The sequence below is a fragment of the Bos grunniens genome, chromosome 14 (assembly GCF_055505025.1).
Source record: "Bos grunniens cultivar Pamir isolate PY7600 chromosome 14, Bosgru_T2T1.0, whole genome shotgun sequence".
Lineage (NCBI taxonomy): Eukaryota > Metazoa > Chordata > Mammalia > Artiodactyla > Bovidae > Bos > Bos grunniens.
In genome coordinates, this window is record NC_141178.1 from 70,175,461 (window position 1) to 70,185,208 (window position 9,748).

At 43.9% G+C, this 9,748-nt stretch overlaps 1 long non-coding RNA gene across 1 annotated transcript in view; it reads left to right on the forward strand.

Moving 5' to 3' along the window:
- LOC147359652 (uncharacterized) overlaps nucleotides 1–4,067 on the forward strand; it is a 49,759-nt gene extending 45,692 nt beyond the window's left edge. Inside the window, exon 5 of the long non-coding RNA XR_015141125.1 lies at nucleotides 1,677–4,067. This is a non-coding gene — a long non-coding RNA (uncharacterized LOC147359652). The remainder of the gene's footprint in view (nucleotides 1–1,676) is intronic.
- Nucleotides 4,068–9,748: the final 5,681 nt, after the last annotated feature.

Sequence of the window (9,748 nt, forward strand, 5' to 3'; positions counted from 1 at the left end):
CATGTGTGAACTCATTTCATTTTTGTACTAACTCCCCAAAGCAAGCAATATTATCCCCAATAGTTAGATGGAAAAATTGAGACAAAGAGAGGTTAAATAATTTGCTCAGTCACTCTGATAGGAGTGAGATTCAAGCCAGATAAGCTGACTACAGAGCGTATACAGTTTTATTATTAAAATTCTTATGATATTTGTGACTTTTCCAGAATAATTTATATGAGGAATTGTGACTTCACTAGAACCTGGCAGGAAGTTTCTCAAAACGGTTTGGAACCAGTGATGGCTCTCTCTTTTGTTTTTTCCTTCTAAAATTGTAAGGGCTATAAAAGTAGAGGCCCTACCATCTGCTTATGAATTTTTATTTTTAATTCATTGAACAAGTGGTTGATACCACTGAAGAGTGGAATTCCTCACCACACCTTTCTGGTCTTGTGTGAGCAGATGGCTCCCTCTGGGTGGTGTGAGATTTGTTGTGCGGTGTGGTTAAAAGGGGACAGAAGGTAACAGCTGTGTGTTCCAAGGAGAGCATCCATCATCGCGAGATTTGAGGCAGTGGCTGTGTGCGGATGGTTAGCATGCAGAAGAGACTCGGGCCCGTGGTGGCGACCCTCAACCACCTGACAGGTGTTTCTCTGAGACTGTAGAGCATCCTGGTTAAGACCTTGATGCATGGCGTACTATGGAGTGAGAATGATCTGGTCTCACAGCCAGCTACTTACAGGAAGCTACTTACGAAGCCTTGCTTTTTTAATTTGCAGAATGGAGATAGTAATACAAATCCAAAATGCCTCATTTGCATTTCTAAAATCCCCAAATACCCGACAGCAGAATATATTTTCATAAGCCCGTGGCAAACTCATTTGGCAACTAAACCTGACCTGACCTGACACGAAGCTTGTTGGGGTCTTTCTTTATCTTACCTTTTGTCAATATACTGTATTTTGCTGATAGATATTAATGTGTTTAATTAAAGCACAGTATCCCAGGCATTGATAATATTAGACAAGATACACACTCTCTCTCTCTCTCTCTATATATATATATATATATTTATATATATTTGTATATTATATTATATTGGGCTACCCAGGTGGAGCTAGTGGTAAAAAACCTGCCTGACAGTGCAAGAGACCTAAGAGACACAGGTTCAATTCTTGGGTCAGGAAGATGCCCTGGAGGATGGCATGGCAACCCACGTCAGAATTCTTGGTTGGAGAATCCCATGGACAGAGGAACCTGGTGGGCTACGCTCCATGGGGTCGTAAAGAGTCGGATGCTACTGAAGCAACTTAGCACACAGGCATGCATTGTATTACCTTTCTAAAATAATAAAAATTGTCATAAATTTCAAAATTCACCTTGCCCCAAACCTTTTGTATAGGGATGACAGACGTGTACTAACTACCTCATTACGTTTCTGTGTGGACTAAGAGGAATAACATATAGAAAGGGTTTAGCAGAGTTACTGGCATATTATAAATCAACAGCATGGTAAACAATTTTGTCTGTACTCTGCCTTCAGTTTTGCCCTCTTTATAACAACACTGCGACACAACATTGCTTAAGGGTGCTACACTGTCATCCCCAGGACTTTTTTCCAAGGTCCTTTGAACATTTTGATGTCAGCGCTTTTGTAATTTTCAGAAAATTTCAAGTGTTAAATTTTTTTTTTTTAGGTCACAAAGACATCTAAATGGTCTGATGACTGACACATTGAGAGCTTGCAGTGTTCACTACTCCGTAAGAAAGAGCTAAGCTTACACACGCACAAGCAACAGCCGTGTCAGTTCCACTGCCCAGCCAAGCACTGTCACAAGACGTTAAATCAGAAAATCTTAACAGGCACTTCAAGCTCGGAGGTAAAACGCAAAAATACATGCATCTTAGAACCCAGAAGATGGCCTGGGCTACCTTGGGCTTTTTTAAACTCCAGTTCTCTGGCGGGAGGTGGGCTGAGCTTGGACTGATATTGTTGGGGATATGGGAGCAGGACTTCAGATTCCTCAAGGTGGTTGCATTAGGTGGCCTGTGAGGACCTGCCTGGCGCTGAAGCTCTCTGGGACTCTAAGAAGAAGAGGATACAACCTGGATGTGTTCCAGCAATGCTGGTGTGATTTCCTTGACTTCCAGTCTGTGCCGGCTCTTGGACTGTCCCTTTGACTGGTTTTCCAGGCCGGCTGGAGTTTTCATCGGTCATACATTCTGTTCTGCTTTTGTCCAAAAAGCCAAGTATAGGGGGGAAAAGTGTTGAGTGTTGAAGTACTTTTCATCTGTGACAAAGAAAAGCATTTACATTTCACAGGACATTGTGGATCAACTTGGCAACATTTGAAGAAAATTTGAGAAAGCTATTTACAGTCTTTAAGTTAGCTACGACTGATTCATACTGACATTCTCTGATGGAAGGGGTGAACCCAGAACGCCCCCTTGCCCTGTCAGAGCTCTGAATCCACCGAGGCACAAGGAGGTGGACAGATGGAGAACAGTATGCCAGCTTTATTAGAGACACAGAGAATGATGGAGATGCAGGCAACAATGGATTTCTAAAACTGTTCCCCAGAATTAGGCTGGCTTTTCCACTCAGCTATTGACAGCACTGGAAAAAAGACATTTTTCTCCTTGGGGTCAGGACTTTATTCTACATGGCAGAAAATACATCTGTTCTCTGCACACACTTTTGGACTGTTAAAGGGAAGCAGAAAGATGGGTTATGAAAGCTCTGTGCTTTGTCTCCAGCTCTCCAGTTAGATTTGGGAGCTCTCTGCAAGGAGGAATAAGCAAAGGGACAGGAGTATTTAGGGGAAATTTTTCTTTAGACCTGCAAGTGGGACATAAGTATTTTCCATCTAATTAGCCTCTCCTTGTTTGAACCTTTTTTTTTGTGGAGAGGGAGCCTATAATCCTTTATAGTTTATCCTTTGAAATAATTTTGCTCTCTTTAATCAAATTTTATATTTGCAAACTCTCATGTACAAAAAATATAAATAACCCTGATCTTGATGTTTGGGGTTCCCTAGTGACTCAGATGGTAAGGAATCTGCCTGCAATGTGGGAGACCCAGGGTCAATCCCTGGGTCGGGAAGATCCGCTGGAGAAAGGAATGGCTACCCACCGTAGTATCCGTGCGTGGAAAATTCCACGGACAGAGGCCGCAGTCCATAGGGTCACAGACAGTCAGACATGACTGAGCGACTGACACTTTGAAGGCTGCTCTTGATGTTGGGAAGAAAAGAGGTGATATACTCTACTGAAAGGCTATCTCCATTTAGTCGCATACTGATATGATGGGGAAACCTTCCTAGAAAAGTTCTCTTTAGATACATCTGTGCAAAAAGAACGAGCTGTGTGAACTTGGCCAAGTCATGTCACCTCTCTGGTCTCTGCTCCCTCAGGGGTTAACCCCGCGTTGCGTTGGATGGCTGCCAAGATCCTGTCCCTCCGTCCCATTCCCTCCTATTTCCAAGAACAATAATTACCACAGAAAATATCATCTTGCCCTAGATTGTGATCTTCATGACTTCATCCGTGTGAACAGACGAACATCAAAAAACAGCTGAGGCATAACACAGGATCTACGGCAGTGTCAAGGGGGCTTCCTTAAAACCTCCAGTTGAGATAAACTTTCAGACAAATAGCACTTGTGTGTCAGAAGGGAGGCGGGAGAAGGTGGTGTAGCATGAAGCAGAGTCTTTATTCAGGGCATAAGCTCCCGCATCCTGGGACAGGGAGAACTTTGTTTTCTCTAAATGTGTGTCTCAGGCGCTTGCCTGTGTTGTCACTCGAGGACAGGGAAGAAGGGGATGTATACGAGCTGCTTCCATCCTAAACCCTTCAACCCAAGTCTGCAGCTTCTGTGGCTTCTGGCTAGGTTCCTGGGCAGGGGACCAGGCCAGCCTGCACACACGTGTGCATGCACACACGCATACACTCACAAGAATCATCACACACTGAGACTCCATGGGGGAGAGAACAGGGTGCTGTGTGACCCTCGCTGTGTGACTTTTGTATTATTTATTTATTATTTATGTATTTATTTTATAATAAATGATATTTATTTTATTTTCCAATGATTTTATTGTTTTATTTATGTTATAATATTTATTTATTTATAATAAATACAAATTATTTATTTGGGGTCTTCACTGCTGCATGGGCTCTTCTCCAGTTGCAGTGAGCGAGGGCTGCTACTCTCCAGTCACGGCGCACGGGCTTCTCACTGTGGTAGCTTCTCTTGTGGGGCGTGGACTCTAGGGCACTCAGGCTTCGGTAGTTGCAGCTCCCGGACTCTAAAGCACAGGCTCAATTGTTGTGGTGCATGGGCTTAGTTGCTGCAAGGCATGTGGGATCTTCTCGGATCACAGATCGAACCCATGTCTCCTGCATCGGCAGGTGGATTCCTATCCACTGTATGACCTGGGAAGCCCTCAACTACTTCTTTGTCACATTCTTGCCTCACTTGGGAGGACTTCACTGCTCCCTTCCACCCACCCCTGCCCTCGGGCCCCAAAGCCCCAGCAGAATACGCATGCATTCATTACACTTTCCTGTCTAGTGAGGCACTTATTTTGTCCTCACAGATGTCTATCTCTTCTAGACCCCTCAACTCTTTGGATGCAAAGCGTGTCCCTGATATAGTTTTGATTCCCCATCCCCAAGCTCTGGCAAGTAAATAGCAATGAGTGCATGATGTTTGAATGAGTTGGGGTTAAGGAACACAAGAAACACCACTGGGATCGCTGTCCATCTCACTCTACTCCATTTCCTGAGAACAACCACTGCTCACTATTAGGGGTGGGCACCTGGTGGTCACGAGACCCCTCCCCTGACACAGTGGAACGGGCTGACTCAACCTGGGCCAACTGAATTCCCTCTAGCAGGTTCAGAGACAGGTCCAGGTTTTCCCTGGCATCCAGAAACAAACCCAAACAAAACAAAAAACCAATGTCAGCTCTGCAGAAGGTAAAGAAATGAAGACTGTTTCTATTAACAAACCTGATAGCTGTTTAAAAATCCAGACAATGTATACATATATGATGTTGAAGTTGACATTTAGTTATGGCTATATTTTGTACAAGAAAATAGTAGGGGGTACCCTAAATAAAAATAGCATAGTAGTGGAGAAGTGTAAATAAGTTGGAGAAACAGAAAAGATCCAGCTATATATGGGCATACATTCTATGGTAAATGTGCCATTTCAGTTCATTGGAGAAAAAAATTTTTTAAATGATGCAAAGACCATCGATTTCACATTTGGATAAAAATGAAGTTAGCTTAACTTAGAGTACAAAAATAAATTCACATGGACTAAATATAAGCATAAAAATAAAATTATAAAATCATTTGTTAAAAATAATATTCACTAAGACTCTATCATACTTTGAGGTGGAGGAGGCCTTCTTAAGGAAGACAGGGAACTCAGAATCTGTAAAGGGAAAACAAAATTAACAGCTTTAGTTATTTTAAAAACAATTTTATTTATTTTTTAATTGGAGGACAATTGCTTTACAATACTATGATGCTTTCTGCTATACATCAACATAAGTCAGCCACAAGTATACATATGTCCCCTCCCTCTGGAACCCCCCTCCCATCTCCCTCCCCATCCCACCCCTCTAGGTTGTCCCAGAGCACCGCCTTTGGGCTTCCTGAATCATATAGCAGATTCCCACTGGCTGTCTGCTTTACATACGGCAATGTATATGTTTCAGTGCTACTCTCTCAAAGCATCTCCCCTTCTTTCTCCTCCTCTATGTCTCCTCCACATAGAGACATAGCCTGTTCTCTGTGTCTGCGTCTCTGCTGCTGCCTTGTGGATATGTTCATCAGTACCATCTTTCTAGAGTCCATATATATGCATTAATATACAGTATTTTTCTTTCTCTTTCTGACTTTCTTCATGTTGCAGAATAGGCTCTATGTTGTCCACCTCATTATAACCGACTCAAATGCATTCCTTTTTATAACTGAGTAACACTCCATTGTGTATGTGTACCACAACTTCTTTATCCATTCATTTGTCCATGAACATCTAGGTTGCTTCCATGTTCTAGCTATTGTAAATAGTGCTGCACTGAACATTGGGATACACTTATTTTTTTCAGTTATGGTTTCCTTAGGGTATATGCCCACTAATGGGATTGCTGGGTCTATGGTAGTTTTATTCCTGCTGCTGCTGCTGCTGCTAAGTTGCTTCAGTTGTGTCCGACTCTGTGTGACCTCATAGACGGCAGCCCACCAGGCTCCCCCGTCCCTGGATTCTCCAGGCAAGAACACTGAGTGGGTTGCCATTTCCTTCTCCAATGCATGAAAGTGAAAAGTGAAAGTGAAGTCGCTCAGTCGTGTCCGACTCTTCGTGACCCCATGCACTGCAGCCCACCAGGCTCCTCCATCCATGGGATTTTCCAGGCAAAGTACTGGAGTGGGGTGCCATTGCCTTCTCCGAGTTTTATTCCTAGTTTTTTAATAGTGGCTGTATCAATTTGCATTCCCACAAACAGTGCAAGAGGGACTTTCCCTTTTCTCCACACCTTCTCCAGCATTTATTGTTTGTAGACTTTCTGATTAGTGTGAGATACCTCACTATAGTTTTGATGTGGAAGTTGTGCATCTTTTCATATGTTTATTAGCCATCTGTATATCCTCTTTGGAGAATGTCTGTTTAAGTCTTCTGCCCGCTTTTTGATTGGGTTGTTTGCTTTTCTGGTACTGAGCTTCATGAGGTGCTTGTATATTTTGAAGATTAGTTCTTTGCCAATTGTTTCATTTGCTGTTTTCTCCCATTCTGAGGGTTGTCTTTTTACCTTGCTTATAGCTCCCTAGTGGCTCAGTTGGTAAAGAATCTGCCTGCAATACAGGACACCGGGGTTCGATTCCTGGGTTGGCAAGATCTCCTGGAGAAGGAAATGACAACCCACTCCAGTATTTTTTCCTGGCGAATTCCATGGACAGAGGAGCCAGTCTGGCTACAGTTCATGGGATAGCAAAGGGTCAGAGTCAACTGTGTGACTAACTTTCACTTTCATAGTTTCCTTCAAAAACAATAATTTTAAATATTTTGACTGTTAAGGAACTGCATAAACAGAGAAAGCAAATAACTGATTATGAGAACGTATTCACAACTCATATAACACAGAAGAAGATAATAGCTTTAAGATATCCAGAGGATACAAAGAGCTTCTACAAGTTAAGAATTATAAGACAGATAATCTAATAGACAAATAGGAAGGACATAGTTTTAAGGCCTTTTTTTGGGCAAAGTGTAGATTTTTCTTCAAGACAAAAAGCAAGCAAAAGCATAATTTGTTCTGTGTTCCCTAGATGTAAAGCCCATGAAGTTTTGTAGGAATTAGCTCTTCCTAAATATAAGCTGTACAGTTTTGACACTGAATTCACCTGGTCTATTTTACCAACAGTCATCAAAGATATGTTGCCTGACCCTTCAACTTCATTTGACAACTAGGTGTCAATAAAAAGGCTTCCCTCTTAGCTTAGTCGGTAAAGAATCTGCCTGCAATGCAGGAGACCCGGGTTCGATTCCTGGACTGGAAACATCCCCTGGAGAAGCAAGTGGCCTCTCCCCACACAGAGCTTTTGTGAGAATTAACTGTGATAATTCTCAAGAACCCAGGAGGAGGGACTGGAAGAAGTGGAAATTAATTATTATTTCCCTTTCACTTTTCCTCTTCTGTTTCACTAGGCTACTTAAAAGCAGGAGGTGTCTCAGATGCATTTTTATGTCCCAGTGTTTGTTACAGCGTTAGAATGGTGGAAAGAAAGATGGGAAGAAGGAAGCGAGAAGATGGAGGCAGGGAGGAAGGAAGGAAAGAAGGAAGGATGGAAGGAAACACGAGTCCTCATCAAACTTGGCGGATTCCTGGTGCAGTTCCTACTCTAACCACATGATGGCGGCATGAGCACAGCAGAGCCCCTGAGCTCTGGAGTCCGCCACTTAAAATAGAGCCAGAGCGCCTGGGTGTGTTGTGTGTTTGTGCAAGCGAGTCAGAGTCACACCCAGTCTCAGCACTCTTAGCTGAGCGGTAATGCAGATCGACATGGAAATCTTCAAGGGTTTCACGGTCTTTCTTTCTAGAAAAAAAAAAAAAACAAAACAAAACACCCAACAGGAATTTGATAGTAAAAAGGACTCTGTAGTCGTTTTCAAATGGGGAGTTTTCCCTCAGTACACAGCATCTGCTCGGATGGGTTGGCAGTCTGTGTGCCAGTATGGCAGCTAATGAGCCCCAGGCTGGCTTGCTGCTCCTGGGGCCCGGCTGGAGCAGTCAGCTGGTGGAGTGATGGGAACTGCAATCAGCAGCTCTGCACCAACACGCCCCGGGATGGAAAATGTGATTTGTGACACAGCAGCTTGGGAATAATAATGAAAACATAATTGCTCCAGGCAGATTGCTGTGTGTCTTTCAATTGCAAAGTTGCTTCACCTCGTGTGAGAGAAGCTGTAGTTCTTAGCTTTTGTTTCCCTAGGACACCCAGAGGCACACCCAGCAACTGTCCTTCTGCCCCCGTGCTTTAGATGTTTGTTTGAACCCCCAGAGAAAGGCTGTCTCCTGACCGGGAGGAGCCTGCCTCTGCTCCCGGCTCTCTGTGGCAGCCTGTCTGTTCAAGCGGAACCACCCAAGTTATAGATGTGGCTTTCAAACCTGTTCACCCCTTCCACTGCTACCAGGAACATGCTGTTACACTGTTTCGTTTTTTGCCTTATGAAAAAAATAGAAACCCCTGCATATATATTTCCCTTTAGAGCTTATACGCATTTCTCATTTTATCTTCATCACAGCTTAGGAAGGCGGCAGAGTTTATCGACATGGTCTTACGGACAAGTACGCCAAGAATCAGAAAGATGCCACTATGAGTCTGGAATCTTCATCTCCCAGCCCAGGGAGACTCCAAGGCGGGTAGCCTGGGTTTGAGTCCCCATCAGCCCCTGTAGGTTACCTGCCATCTCTAAGGTCCAGGTTCCTAGTCTGTGAAATGAAAAGGTGCCAAGCCCCTTGGGGGTGAAGGAGGACCAGATGGGATCCTGTCCAGAGCACCCGCTGTGGCAGGGGCTCCATGGGAAAGCTGAATTTCGTACTGAGTACCTGTTACACTCTTCCCCACTGGCCCCAGTCCCATATTCTCAGCAAACAGCTCCATGCAGTTTCAACAGCTTTTCTGCTGGGGGAGGGGGAGAAGGTAATCTCCTGCCCCGGCTTCTCTGGCCCACTGTAAAACTTTGCTCAGCTTCTAAGGATGGATTATCAGAGAGATTGATGCTGCAGGGACCACTCCTGACCTAGGGTGGGGCTGGAACTGTTGAATAAATCCCATTGAATAAATAACATCCCCTTTTCATTCTCCCAGGTGGATTGTTCTCAGACATATTTTACCTGGCAGGAGACTGAGCCACAATCGGTCCTAGTCATGGCCTAATTGATAGCATATTTTTACATTCGTGTCTCTTCCTTCCTGTTTTACTCACTGGTGCTTCACTCACTGTCCTTGGGATCACTTCCAAAATAAACTACCAAGGTACATGCCTCTAACTCGGGCTTTTCATTTGGGAACCCAGGCTGGAACAAGGTAGGAGAGAAGCCAGGCCTCTGACTCCAGGGTCGAGAGTTCCTCAGTCTACACACACACACACACACACACACACAGACACACATACACACTGCTCCACATCCATAGCAAGAAGGTGGAACAAGGGGTGAATTTGATGTACTCTAGAGTGTTTCCAGGGCAGCTCATA